Source organism: Manis pentadactyla, chromosome 2 (assembly GCF_030020395.1).
Source record: "Manis pentadactyla isolate mManPen7 chromosome 2, mManPen7.hap1, whole genome shotgun sequence".
Classification (NCBI taxonomy): domain Eukaryota; kingdom Metazoa; phylum Chordata; class Mammalia; order Pholidota; family Manidae; genus Manis; species Manis pentadactyla.
In genome coordinates, this window is record NC_080020.1 from 235654846 (window position 1) to 235667053 (window position 12208).

Below are 12208 nucleotides of genomic sequence, written 5' to 3' on the forward strand. Positions count from 1 at the left end.
GCACGCACTGAGCTGCCCAGCTAGGGCGAGCCTGGTATGTATGTCAGCCAGGGGACGCATCACAAAGCGGCCTGGGCCGCTGTGACGTCACCCAGGGGCCGCATCACCAAGCCCCCTCCCCCCCCCCCCCCCCACTGCCTTAAGCACACCGGCCCCGCCCAGAGGAGACCCTGGGCCAAGGCCACGGCGCGGCCCCAAGGCCAACCCCAGTAGAATCCCTAGCCCCCGGGACTGCCCGCTGAGGGCCGTGCGGGTGTTCGGACCGACGAGGCCACCGTGCGGACCGTCGAGGGCTGCAGTGCCCGCGTCTGTCGGAGCTCAGCCCGCCCGGGTGCCGGCTCTGCATGTTCTCGGCACCCGGGGTGCGGCGGGCGGCAAGTGCCTTGCCCCCCACCCCCGCCCCCCCGCCCGCCCCCCCGCGCTCCCGGAGGCCAGGGCCTGCTCACGGCCCGGCGCGGAGCCACCCAGAGGCTGCCCGGGGCACGGCCCGCCCTTTCCCGGGCGTTCCCAGCTTCTCTGGGACACCGGGAGCCAGGCATGCCTTCTCGGCCATGGCCAGCCAGGCGGCTGACTTCTGAGGAGGGCGCAGACCCCATGACTTGCCGTCCTAGCTAGCGGGCAGGTTCTTTCTTTGCTTCTCACAGAAAGCGTAGGTCGGGGACCACCGGGTCTCAGCATAGCCACATCCCGCATTCTGACTGGGCCTGGCTGCCCAGATTTTCTCTCTGATCTAGTTTTGGGGGCCTGTGTCTCGTACGTGAATAACACAGCAGAGTATAAACTGGGAAACACTTTTTATTTTTAAAATGCTTCTCCTTTAGACTCTCGGTCTCGATGGCGTCGCCGTTCCTGCCCGTCAGCCAAGCTGGAAGCTTGCGGGGCGACCTCGCCTCCTCTCAGCAGTCAGCCTGTCCATTCCCGATCCCGACTGTTCATCCTTTACGTTTTTTTTTTAAACTCTACTTTTTATTTTTATTTTATTTATTTTTTTAGTTTATTATTTTTTATTGAAGGGTAGTTGACGCACAGTATTACATTACGTTAGTTTCAAGTGTACAACACAGTGATAAAACATTTATATACATAATTCTAGGTTCCAGCTATCGCCCTACCAAGCTGTTACAATATCTTGACTATATTCCTTACGCTATCCATTACATCCCGGTTACTTATTTATTTTACCATTGGAAGTCTTGTCCTTTTTTTTTTTTTTTTTTTTTCTGTGAGGGCATCTCTCATATTTATTGATCAAATGGTTGTTAAGGACAATAAAATTCTGTATAGGGGAGTCAATGCTCAATGCACAATCATTAATCCACCCCAAGCCTAATTTTCGTCAGTCTCCAATCTTCTGAGGCATAACAAACAAGTTCTTACATGGAGAACAAATTCTTACATAGTGAATAAGTTACATAGTGAACAGTACAAGGGCAGTCATCACAGAAACTTTCGGTTTTGCTCATGCATTATGAACTATAAACAGTCAGTTCAAATATGAATACTCATTTGGTTTTTATACTTGATTTATATGTGGATACCACATTTCTCTCTTTATTATTATTATTTTTAGTAAAATGCTGAAGTGGAAGGTAGATACAAAATAAAGGTAGAAAACATAGTTTAGTGTTGTAAGAGGGCAAATGTAGATGATCAGGTGTGTGCCTGTAGACTATGTGTTAATCCAAGCTAGACCAGGGCAATAAAACATCCACGTATGCAGAAGATTTCTCTCAGAACGGTGGGGTGAGGTTCTAAGCCTCACCTCTGTTGATCCCCAATTTCTCACCTGATGACCCCCCTGCGACTGTGCCTGTCTTAGGTTGTTCCTCCCTTGAGGAATCTTACCCGTCTCTGGCTAACCAGTCATCTTCCGGGGCCATACAGGGAAATGTAGAGTTGGTAAGTGAGAGAGAAGCCTTATTGTTTGAAATGGTTAGCTTTCTATTTCTTTGCATGGTTATGCCCTGTAGCTTCTATGCCCAGCATCTGTCTTGAGGTATCTTTACCACTTGGAAGAATTATGATACTCGGTAAATTTGATATGAGGCACGAATTCTATTTAAGGGTTGTAATTAGGAAGGAAGAAGAAAAGCTATAGAAGTAGCAGGCGGAAGAAAACATGGGAAGATTGATTATTTCTTTGACATATCTTCTTGTAGAGTAACTTCAGCATGTATAGGTTTTAAGCTACTACTTAAATTGCGCACACACATTAACATAATAGGAGTATAGTTACATAACCAAAGCATACCTGTAATTACCAGCCATCTCCAGTGAAACCGAGAAAACCAGTTAGGCACCTTAGGCATTTGTGAAAACTTATCTATGATGTGGTGGATATTGTCCAACTGAACTTGAACAGTCTGAGAGAAATCAGACAAATTAAAACAATCCATTCCTGGGGAATGTTCACATCCCTTATGTTCTTTTAACAGTAAATAGTCTGTAGTTGTAAGATTTTGGAGCGCTACAATTTGCACTTCTAATTCTTGGTTGAGTTCCAACAGTATAGATCCAGTCAAATTTGTTGTTTTACCGTATGCACAGGCCAGCTTAGATGTCTCCTTCATTCCCATGGCAAGTCCAGGAACTGGTGGGATGAGTGCATCTACAGCTGTAGCAGTGCGTGGATCTTTGTTGGGGTTTTTTGATGATCATCTTTTGGCATGAGTCTTCCAGAGAGTGCTGATGTTGGAAGTTCTTTTTCATATCGTATCTTAGTTCATTTTCGGGGTAGCCCAATTAGGCTTTGATCCTCTGTATAAACACAAACAGACCCTTTGCCTACACTTTTATATGCCCTTCATACCCTTGTGTAGAACTCATTGGCGGTTACCACACAGGAACTGCCCTTTTTTTTTTGTTTTTTTGTTTTGTTTTTGGTATCACTAATCTACACTTACATGACGAATATTATGTTTACTAGGCTCTCCCCTATACCAGGTCTCCCCTATAAACCCCTTTACAGTCACTGTCCATCAGCAGAGCAAAATGTTGTAGAATCACTACTTGCCTTCTCTGTGCTGTACAGCCCTCCCTTTTCTCCTACCCCCCCCCCCATGCATGCTAATCTTAATACCCCCCTACTCCTCCCCCCCCCCCTTATCCCTCCCTACCCACCCCTCCTCCCCAGTCCCTTTCCCTTTGGTACCTGTTAGTCCATTCTTGAGTTCTGTGATTCTGCTGCTGTTTTGTTCCTTCAGTTTTTCCTTTGTTCTTATATTCCACAGATAAGTGAAATCATTTGGTATTTCTCTTTCTCCACTTGGCTTGTTTCACTGAGCATAATACCCTCCAGCTCCATCCATGTTGCTGCAAATGGTTGGATTTTCCCTTTTCTTATGGCTGAGTAGTATTCCATTGTGTATATGTACCACATCTTCTTTATCCATTCATCTATCGATGGACATTCAGGTTGCTTCCAATTCTTGGCTACTGTAAATAGTGCTGTGATAAACATAGGGGTGCACTGATCTTTCTCATACTTGATTGCTGCATTCTTAGGGTAAATTCCTAGGAGTGAAATTCCTGGGTCAAATGGTAAGTCTGTTTTGAGCATTTTGATGTACCTCCATACTGCTTTCCACAATGGTTGAACTAACTTACATTCCCAGCAGCAGTGTAGGAGGGTTCCCCTTTCTCCACAGCCTCGCCAACATTTGTTGTTGTTTGTCTTTTGGATGGCAGCCATCCTTACTGGTGTGAGGTGATACCTCATTGTAGTTTTAATTTGCATTTCTCTGATAATTAGCGATGTGGAGCATCTTTTCATGTGTCTGTTGGCCATCTGTATTTCTTTTTTGGAGAACTGTCTGTTCAGTTCCTCTGCCCATTTTTTAAATTGGGTTATTTGTTTTTTGTTTGTTGAGGCGTGTGAGCTCTTTATATATTCTGGATGTCAAGCCTTTATCGGATCTGTCATTTTCAAATATATTCTCCCATACTGTAGGGTTCCTTTCTGTTCTATTGATGGTGTCTTTTGCTGTACAGAAGCTTTTCAGCTTAATATAGTCCCACTTACTCATTTTTGCTGTTGTTTTCCTTGCCCGGGGAGATATGTTCAAGAAGAGGTCACTCATGTTTATGTCTAAGAGGTTTTTGCCTATGTTTTCTTCCAAGAGTTTAAGGGTTTCGTGACTTACATTCAGGTCTTTGATCCATTTTGAGTTTACTTTTGTATATGGGGTTAGACAATGGTCCAGTTTTGCCAGCACCACCTGTTGAAGAGACTGTCATTTTGCCACTGTATGTCCATGGCTCCTTTATCAAATATTAATTGACCATATATGTCTGGGTTAATGTCTGGATTCTCTAGTCTGTTCCATTGGTCTGTGGCTCTGCTCTTGTGCCAGTACCAAACTGTCTTGATTACTATGGCTTTATGGTAGAGCTTGAAGTTGGGGAGTGCAGATCTCAGCATTTTTTTATCCCCCTAGGTTCACTTACACTTTGGAGGTCTACCTCCCATCCTGGTTACTAGGTTCCTTAATTGATAGAGGGGCTGGAAGAAGCAGAACAGCATGTAGATGAAGTTAAAGTATAAAGTGGGCTTTTTCTAGGCTGAGTATATTTCACAGTGTCATGAGCCTCATCCCATTTCTGTGCTTTGTCTCACTGCAAATGCAGAGAGTGGATTGAGAAGGTGTCTCCAAAATTTGCACTTTTGTTTTGACAGTCAAAACTTCCTAGTAACATCCAGCTAGTCCTCATCTTGGTCACCAGAGGCAGCAGCGAACGGGTAACGTGGGTGCTGTCTCTCAGAAGTGGAACCTGCTGCTTAGACATTCTTTGTTCTCCAGTGTAGTCAGAGCAGCAGAAAGTCTAGTCATCATACTCAGGAAATTAAAATTCTAGATTTGGGAATTTTCCCCCTAACTACACCCTATCGTGCTGCCTTGCAAGTGCTCAGAGACAGCCAGGAAGCATCTCCAGCGGAAGTGGAGCTTGCACTGCCCCATTCGACGTGGCAACAGGGAGTCGCTGGACCACCTCATCTTCCCTGTCGGGTTTTTCCAGTCTGAACCCCGAGAGGAGTGGAACCCCTCGCATTGCAAAGCTGAGCACACACGGCAGCTGTTCAGCTGCTCTGACTCCAGGATTTTTTTCTTCGCAAGCCCCTGTGTGTCAGGCTGGGTGGTGAGGTGACAGCTGAGGCTGGGGGAGTGGAGAGCGGCTGACAGGAAAACAGACTCCTGAAGCCATTTCTCCCATCTCTCTGCCCCGTGTCCCTGGGGAGGAGGGCCTCCTTGGCCTTGGCATTATGCCGGAAGCCTTCACTTTATCCTCCTGAAAGGGATCGTCCTTGGTGCAGATCAATGTCATGACTGTGAAGGAAATTATGGTGGAAGTGGGAAGCTCTGTGCCTCGTCTTGGGGAGAGGGAGGTCCCTGCAGGCATTATGGGTATGTGGGGACACCTGTTGTGATATGACTGATGATAAGTAAATATTTGGTAATTGAGATGACCAAAATACATTTCCTAGGTATTTTTGCTCCTCGTGCACAATTCCTGAAAATCCTTCTGAGCCATAACTGTCCAATGGGTGTCTTGTTAGGTTAATGCAGAGGCTTTGGGGCCCTATCCTAGGTTAGAGGCTGGTTGCCAGGGGCACCAAGCTTGTGATTAGAGGATGGAAATTATTAGCCCTCAGCCCCCAGGGAAGAGGAAAGGGATGAGGGCTGGAGGCTGAATCAGCAATGGCCAGTGATTTAGTCAGTCATGACTCTGCAGTGAAGCCCTCACAAAACCCTAAGAGAAGAGCACATCTCTCTCATCTCCTGTTTCTCTGTCAGAGCTTCCATGCCTGGGGAACCAGGTGGCCTGCACATGCCACCAGGCCAGGCCCCAAGCACCCCAGGAGGATAGAAGCTCTTTTATTTGGGACCTTGCCATATGTGTGTGTTCATCCGGCTGTTGTGTCCTTTATGGTACTCTTTGTTAAACGTGAGTGTTCTTCTGAGATTCTGAGGCACCTTAGCAACTTGGGCAGACCTAAAGGGGAAGTTGTTGGAACCCGCAATCTTAGCCTGCAGGTGGGAAGCACAAGCTAATTGCGTGGGGCTTGCAACCAGGCTCTGGAGCTGGGGAGGAGGGCAGTCTTGAGGATAGAAACCTTACCCTGTAGAATCTGGTGTTGTCTCTGGGCAGATAGCCTCAGCATTGAGTTCTCAGACACCCTGCTGGTGTTCAAGAATTGCTTGGTGGTGTATGCATTGGAAACAGGTCCAGTATCCTGAAAGGAGTTACACTGCTGTGTATGAAAAAGAACGCTGGGTCATATGAAACCGCTATTAATATAGGTAGGAACCACCACACTGTTTTCCATAGTAGCTGCACCAATTTACATGGTCACAAACAGTGCATGACGGTTCCCTTTTGTCCACATCCTCATAAATAACTTGTTATTTCTTGTTTTTTTTGGGGAACTAGCCATTCTGAATGCTGTGAGGTGATAGCTCATTGTGATTTTTTTGTTGTTACCATTAGAGTACAATTACATGAGCAACATTGTGGTTACTAGACTCCCCCCCATTATCAAGTCCGCTCCCCGCACCCCATTACAGTCGCTGTCCATCAATGTAGTAAGATGCTATGGAATCACTACCTGTCTTCTGTGTGTTACACTGCAATCCCTGTGGCCCCCCACCCCCTACATTATGTGTGCGGATCGTAATGCCCCCTTTACCCCCTTATCGCTCCCTCCCCACCCGTCCTCCCAGGTCCCTTTCCCTTTGGTAACTGTTAGTCCATTCTTGGGTTCTGTGAGTCTGCTGCTGTTTTGTTCCTTCCCGTTTTTGCTTTGTTCTCATACCTCACAGAGGAGTGAAATCCTTGGATACTTGTCTTTCTCCACCTGGCTTATTTCACTGAGCATAACACCCTCTAGCTCCGTCCGTGTTGTTGCAAATGGTGGTAGGATTTGTTTTCTTCCTATGGCTGAGTGATATTCCGTAGTGTGTATGTACCACCTCTTCTTTATCCCTTCATCTCCCGATGGACACTTAGGTTGCTTCCCTTTCTTGGGTATTGTAAGTAGTGCTGTGATCAACATAGGGGTGCATCTGTCTCTTTCAAACTGGGCTCCTGCACTCTTAGGGTAAATTCCTAGGAGAGGAATTCCTGGGTCAAATGGCATTTCTGTTCTTTGGTTTTTGGGGGAACCTCCATACCGCTTTCCACAATGGTTGAGCTGACTGACATTCCCACCAGCAGTGTAGGAGGGTTCCCCTTTCTCCACACCCTCGCCGACATCTGTTGTTGTCTGTCTTTTGGGTGGTGGCCATCCTAACTGGTGTGAGGTGATACCCCGTTGTGGTTTTAGTGTGCATTTCTCTGATGGTTAGCGATGTGGAGCGTCTTTTCCATGTGCCTGCCGGCCACCTGAAATTGCTTCTGTGGAGAAGTGTCTGTTGAGAGCCTCTGCCCATTTTGTAACTGGATTCATTTGCTTTTTGTGTGTTGAGGTTCGTGAGCTCTTGATACATGTTTTGGATGGCAACGCCTTATCAGATATGTCATCGGTGAGTATATTCTCCCATACTGAAGGATGTCTTTTGGTTCTACTGATGGTGGTCAAACAGAATCTTACGAAACCCCCTACCACTTCATTCCAAATCTGACTAATTTTTTTTTTTTTTTTTTCCCCAGAACACCAACCAGCCGAGAAAACGGGAACGAAGAGGAGAAGCTGTGATGCGGGAACATCTGGCGTAAAACTGAGAGGTGAGGCGGTGTGGAGACTGGTAGGTTGTATCTTTCCATGTGCTGCTTTCAAGGGTCATAGGGAAAAAAGATCGCCAAGGAGATGAAGCCCGGGGTGTTGACGTCACCTGGTATCGGTGGAGCCACGTAGCCTCTAGCCATTGACGGGGAGGCTAGCATGCGGCACTGTTGTCTTTCCTGCGGAGTTAAGACGAGCGGCGTCCCCCGTTTGCAGTTCAGTCAGAGCCCGTGTGGGACTGTCCTGGCACCGGCCGGGGTGGACCCGAGAGCTGTGCCGTTCCTGCTGGGCTGTCGCAGCACCCCTCTCGGAACAGGGCCTCAGCAGCGCTCCCGGGAGAGAGAGAGAGAGAGAGAGAGAGAGACAGAGACAGAGACAGAGAGAGAGAGAGAGAGAGAGAGAGAGAGAGAGAGACAGAGAGAGACAGAGAGAGACAGAGAGAGAGAGAATTGCGCTCGAGAGACAGGGGCAGTTATATTTTCTGTAGCTCCCTGAGCATGCTCCTGGTGTTTATTTTGAGATCTCTTTCTCAGGAAGATTGATTTGAGTCCAGTTACCAGGTTCCTTTGAAGGTTCATATTTGTAGGTGGCGCCCTCTAGCTCCCAGAAGCTTTACTCTCTGGAGATGCTCAGCCCTTGGGGTGGGTGGGGGGTGGGGTGGCAGGGGTCCCAGGGGAGAGGTGCCGGTGCCCACCCCCGCCGGGAGGAAAGAGGTCTTTCCTGCTTCCCGACCGCAGTGCCCGTCTCCACTGCCGGGGCCAGTTTGCGGAGCACGCAGGGAGAAGCTGCCGTAGGTGGGGGCGGCCGTTTTGCAGGCCGGTGCCGGCGGGGAGGCAGGCCGTGTGCCAGTCACAGCACGGTAGCAGGGGGATGGAGCGCCCGGAGCTCCTGAAAGCTCCCCCGCCTGCCGGGCAGAGTGCACCCGGGCAGTTTGGCGCACCTGTCCTTTCTCCTGAGCGGCAAGCCCTGCGGAAGCCTTGCCCCTTTAGCAGTTCTCTCGCTGTCAGGAAGTCTCTCAGACTGTCCGCCTTTCTTTTGTCCCACAGCGGCCGGATGTGGATCCCTGTGTTGTCCCACAAGTGGCTGGAATCTCAAGTCTCTCGAAGTCTTCCGCCTGTCTCTGCTTTCCAAGCCCACCGATCCTCCAGAGCGCAGCACGTGTACGGTAGGTTCGTGCTCCCAGAGCACATCTCCGGGGCTGTACGTCACACTTCTCCTCGAGGTGACAGCCTGCCGCAGCAGCGTTCTTCCCTGCTGCTCTTCCAGGATTTGGTGTAGTTGTTCTATTTCCATATAGTACGTATGTATGTGGTTTTGGTTTTGGGAGGAGGTTTCCGCCTCCCCTCTCACGTGAGCCGCCGTCTTTAATCCCAGCAGCACATCTTTTTTCTTCTTCTTCTTTTTTTTTTTTCTTTTCAGTTTCACTTGTCTAGGGTACCTGTCCCCACCCCCTCAACTTCTGGTTTGTCTTCGTCCTTGGATCTCAAGTGAGTCTCCTGTAAGGGAGCACGTAGGTGGTCTTGAGTTTTCATCCCTTCTTTTAACCCTGTGTCTTTTGATTGGCGCCCTCAGAGCCTGTCCTTTTATTCTGACAATTGAGAGCTGTGTCCTTATTGCACTTAAAAATTTTTTTTTGTTATCATTCATCTACAGTCACGTGAAGAACATGATGATCACCAAGTCCCCCCCAAAAACCCCGTTACAGTCGCTGACCATCAGCGTGTAGTAAGATGCTGTAGAATCACTACTTGTCTTCTCTGGGTTGTACAGCCCTCCCCATGCTCCCCCCACCCCACACGTTATACATGCTAATCCTGATGCCCCCTTTCTTTCTCCCCGCCCTTATCCCTCCCTTCCCACCCACCCTGCCCAGCCCCTTTCCCTTTGGTAACTGTGAGTCCACTCTCGGGTTCTGTGAGTCTGCTGCTGTTTTTTTCCTTCAGTTTTTCTTTGTTGTGATACTCCACACATGAGTATAAAGACGGCGTGATCGCCGCTGATCGGAGGGAGGGACAAACAAAAAGGAACACCCCATTTCTAGACAGGAGCAGTTGGGAGCAAAGAGTGTGTTGTGGACTGACGTGTTTATTTGAGTGTCCAAACTTCCCTCTTTATGTGGCTATTACTTCTTTACATTCGTGAACATCATAAAAGCCACTGATTTCAAAGGCCCAGACGCATACTGAGGTGAGAGAAGATGAGAAGGACGTTGCTGCACCACTAAATCTATGGCTGGGCACTGCTGAAACCAAACAAAAAGAATTCACGGTGGCCAGATAGGGCTATTTTCTAGTGGCTGTCTCTGGGGACTCAGACAGAATCCATTTGTTTGATTGTTTGTTTTTTCAGTTTCACTTGTGTAGGGTACCTGTCCCCACCCTGTAAGGGAGCACGTAGGTGGTCTTGAGCTTTCATCCCTTCTTTTAACCCTGTGTCTTTTGTTTGGAGCACTCAAAGCCTGTCCTTTTATTCTGATGATTCAGAGCTGTGCCCTTATTGCACTTCTTAAATTCTTTTTGTCATCATTCATCTACAGTCACGTGAAGAACATTACGTTTACCAGGCTCCCCCCTTCACCAAGTCCCCCGCGAAAACCTCTTACAGTCACTGTCCATCAGTGTAGTTTGGATGCTGTAGACCCCTTCACCATGTCCCCCCGACACACCCCGTTACAGTCGCTGTCCATCAGCGTGTAGTAAGATGCTGTAGAATCACTACTTGTCTTCTCTGGGTTGTACAGCCCTCCCCATGCTCCCCCCGCCCCACACATTCTACATGCTAATCCTGATGCCCCCTTTCTTTCTCCCCGCCCCTATCCCTCCCTCCCTCCCCACCCACCCTCCCCAGTCCCTTTCCCTTTGGTAACTGTGAGTCCACTCTCGGGTTCTGTGAGTCTGCTGCTGTTTTTCTCCTTCAGTTTTTCTTTGTTGTTATACTCCACACACGAGTGAAATCATTTGGTACTTGTCTTTCTCCGCCTGGCTTATTTCACTGAGCATAATACCGTCTAGCTCCGTCCACATCATTGCAAATGGTAGGATTTGTTTTCTTCTTATGGCTGCTTGCTGCACTTTTTAAAGTGGATTTTTCATTCTTCTTTTTTGTTTGTAGTTTCGCTATGTGCTTTCACCATTACTCTCCTGGTTTATGAGCAATAGCTTTTATTAATTGATATGTACCTATATCTCTCTCTCTATCTCTCTGTCTCTCTATCTATCTCTCTATCTATCTGTCTATCTATCTATCTATCTATCTATCTATCTATCTATCTATGAATCAATCATCTTTTTGTCTGCCCTTCTGTCCTTATGTACAAGAACAGTCAACAACATAGGCTCTGTCACTTCCCTACATTATGCCTCCAAAAATCTTGCAAGGTAACTAGGCCGTAGGGAGAGCACTGGGTTTTCACCGAGACACTTGCAGGTCGAGTCAGCCGCGTGCACCTACAAAACCAGGAAATGGTGGTGCAGGGACTTGAACCCGTATCTCTGTCCTCTGTCCTCTTTTACCTCCTTCTCGCTTGCTGACTGTATTTAGCCACATTCACTGACTAAGTGCTCCCTGAAGACCACAAGTATCCTTCCTCTGGGCCTCTTGTCGACAGAAAAGTAAACTTGGTGCTTTGCTCACCACCATGTTTGAGGGACATCGGCGTGATCGCCGCTGATAGGAGGGAGGGACAAATAAAAAGGAACACCAGTTTCTAGACAGGAGCAGTTGGGAGCAAAGAGTGTGCTGTGGAGTGACGTGTTCGGTTAAGCATCCAAACTTCCCTCGGTATCTGGTTATTGCCTCTTTACATTCGTGAACATCATAAAAGCCACTGATTTCAAAGGCCCAGACGCATATTATTACCGCAATTCAGTTGTTGAGGTGAGAGACGATGAGAAGGGCGTTGCTGCACCACTAAATCTATGGCTGGGCCCTGCTGAAACCAAACAAAAAGAATTCACGGTGGCCAGATAGGGCTATTTTCTAGTGACTGTCTCTGGGGACTCAGACAGAATCCGTTGTTTGTTTGTTTGTTTGTTTGTTTGTTTGTTTGTTTGTTTGTTTCTCAGTTTCACCTGTGTAGGGTACCTGTCCCCGCCCCTTCGGCTTCTAGTCTGTCTGTGTCCTTGGATCTCAAGTGAGTCTCCTGTAAGGGAGCACGTAGATGGTCTTGAGCGAGAGATAGCTTTGTTTAGTATGATGCTCTCCTATCTACCTACCTACCTATCCCTTTATCTATCTACCTATCTATCTATCTATGATCTATCATCTATCTACTCTCATCTGTGTATCTATCTAATTAATCTATCACCTATATGTATGTATATCAACCCAATCTATGTATCAATCATCTGTCTGTCTATGTAATCTGTTGTCTCACTTTTGTCAACGTTCTGTCACTAGGTGCAGTTTGATTCCTCTGTGTCCTTCTCAGAGAAGTCTCAATTCCTTGTGTCTGTTTATGTGAGTTAGCTGTGTGTTTGGGTCTTGAGA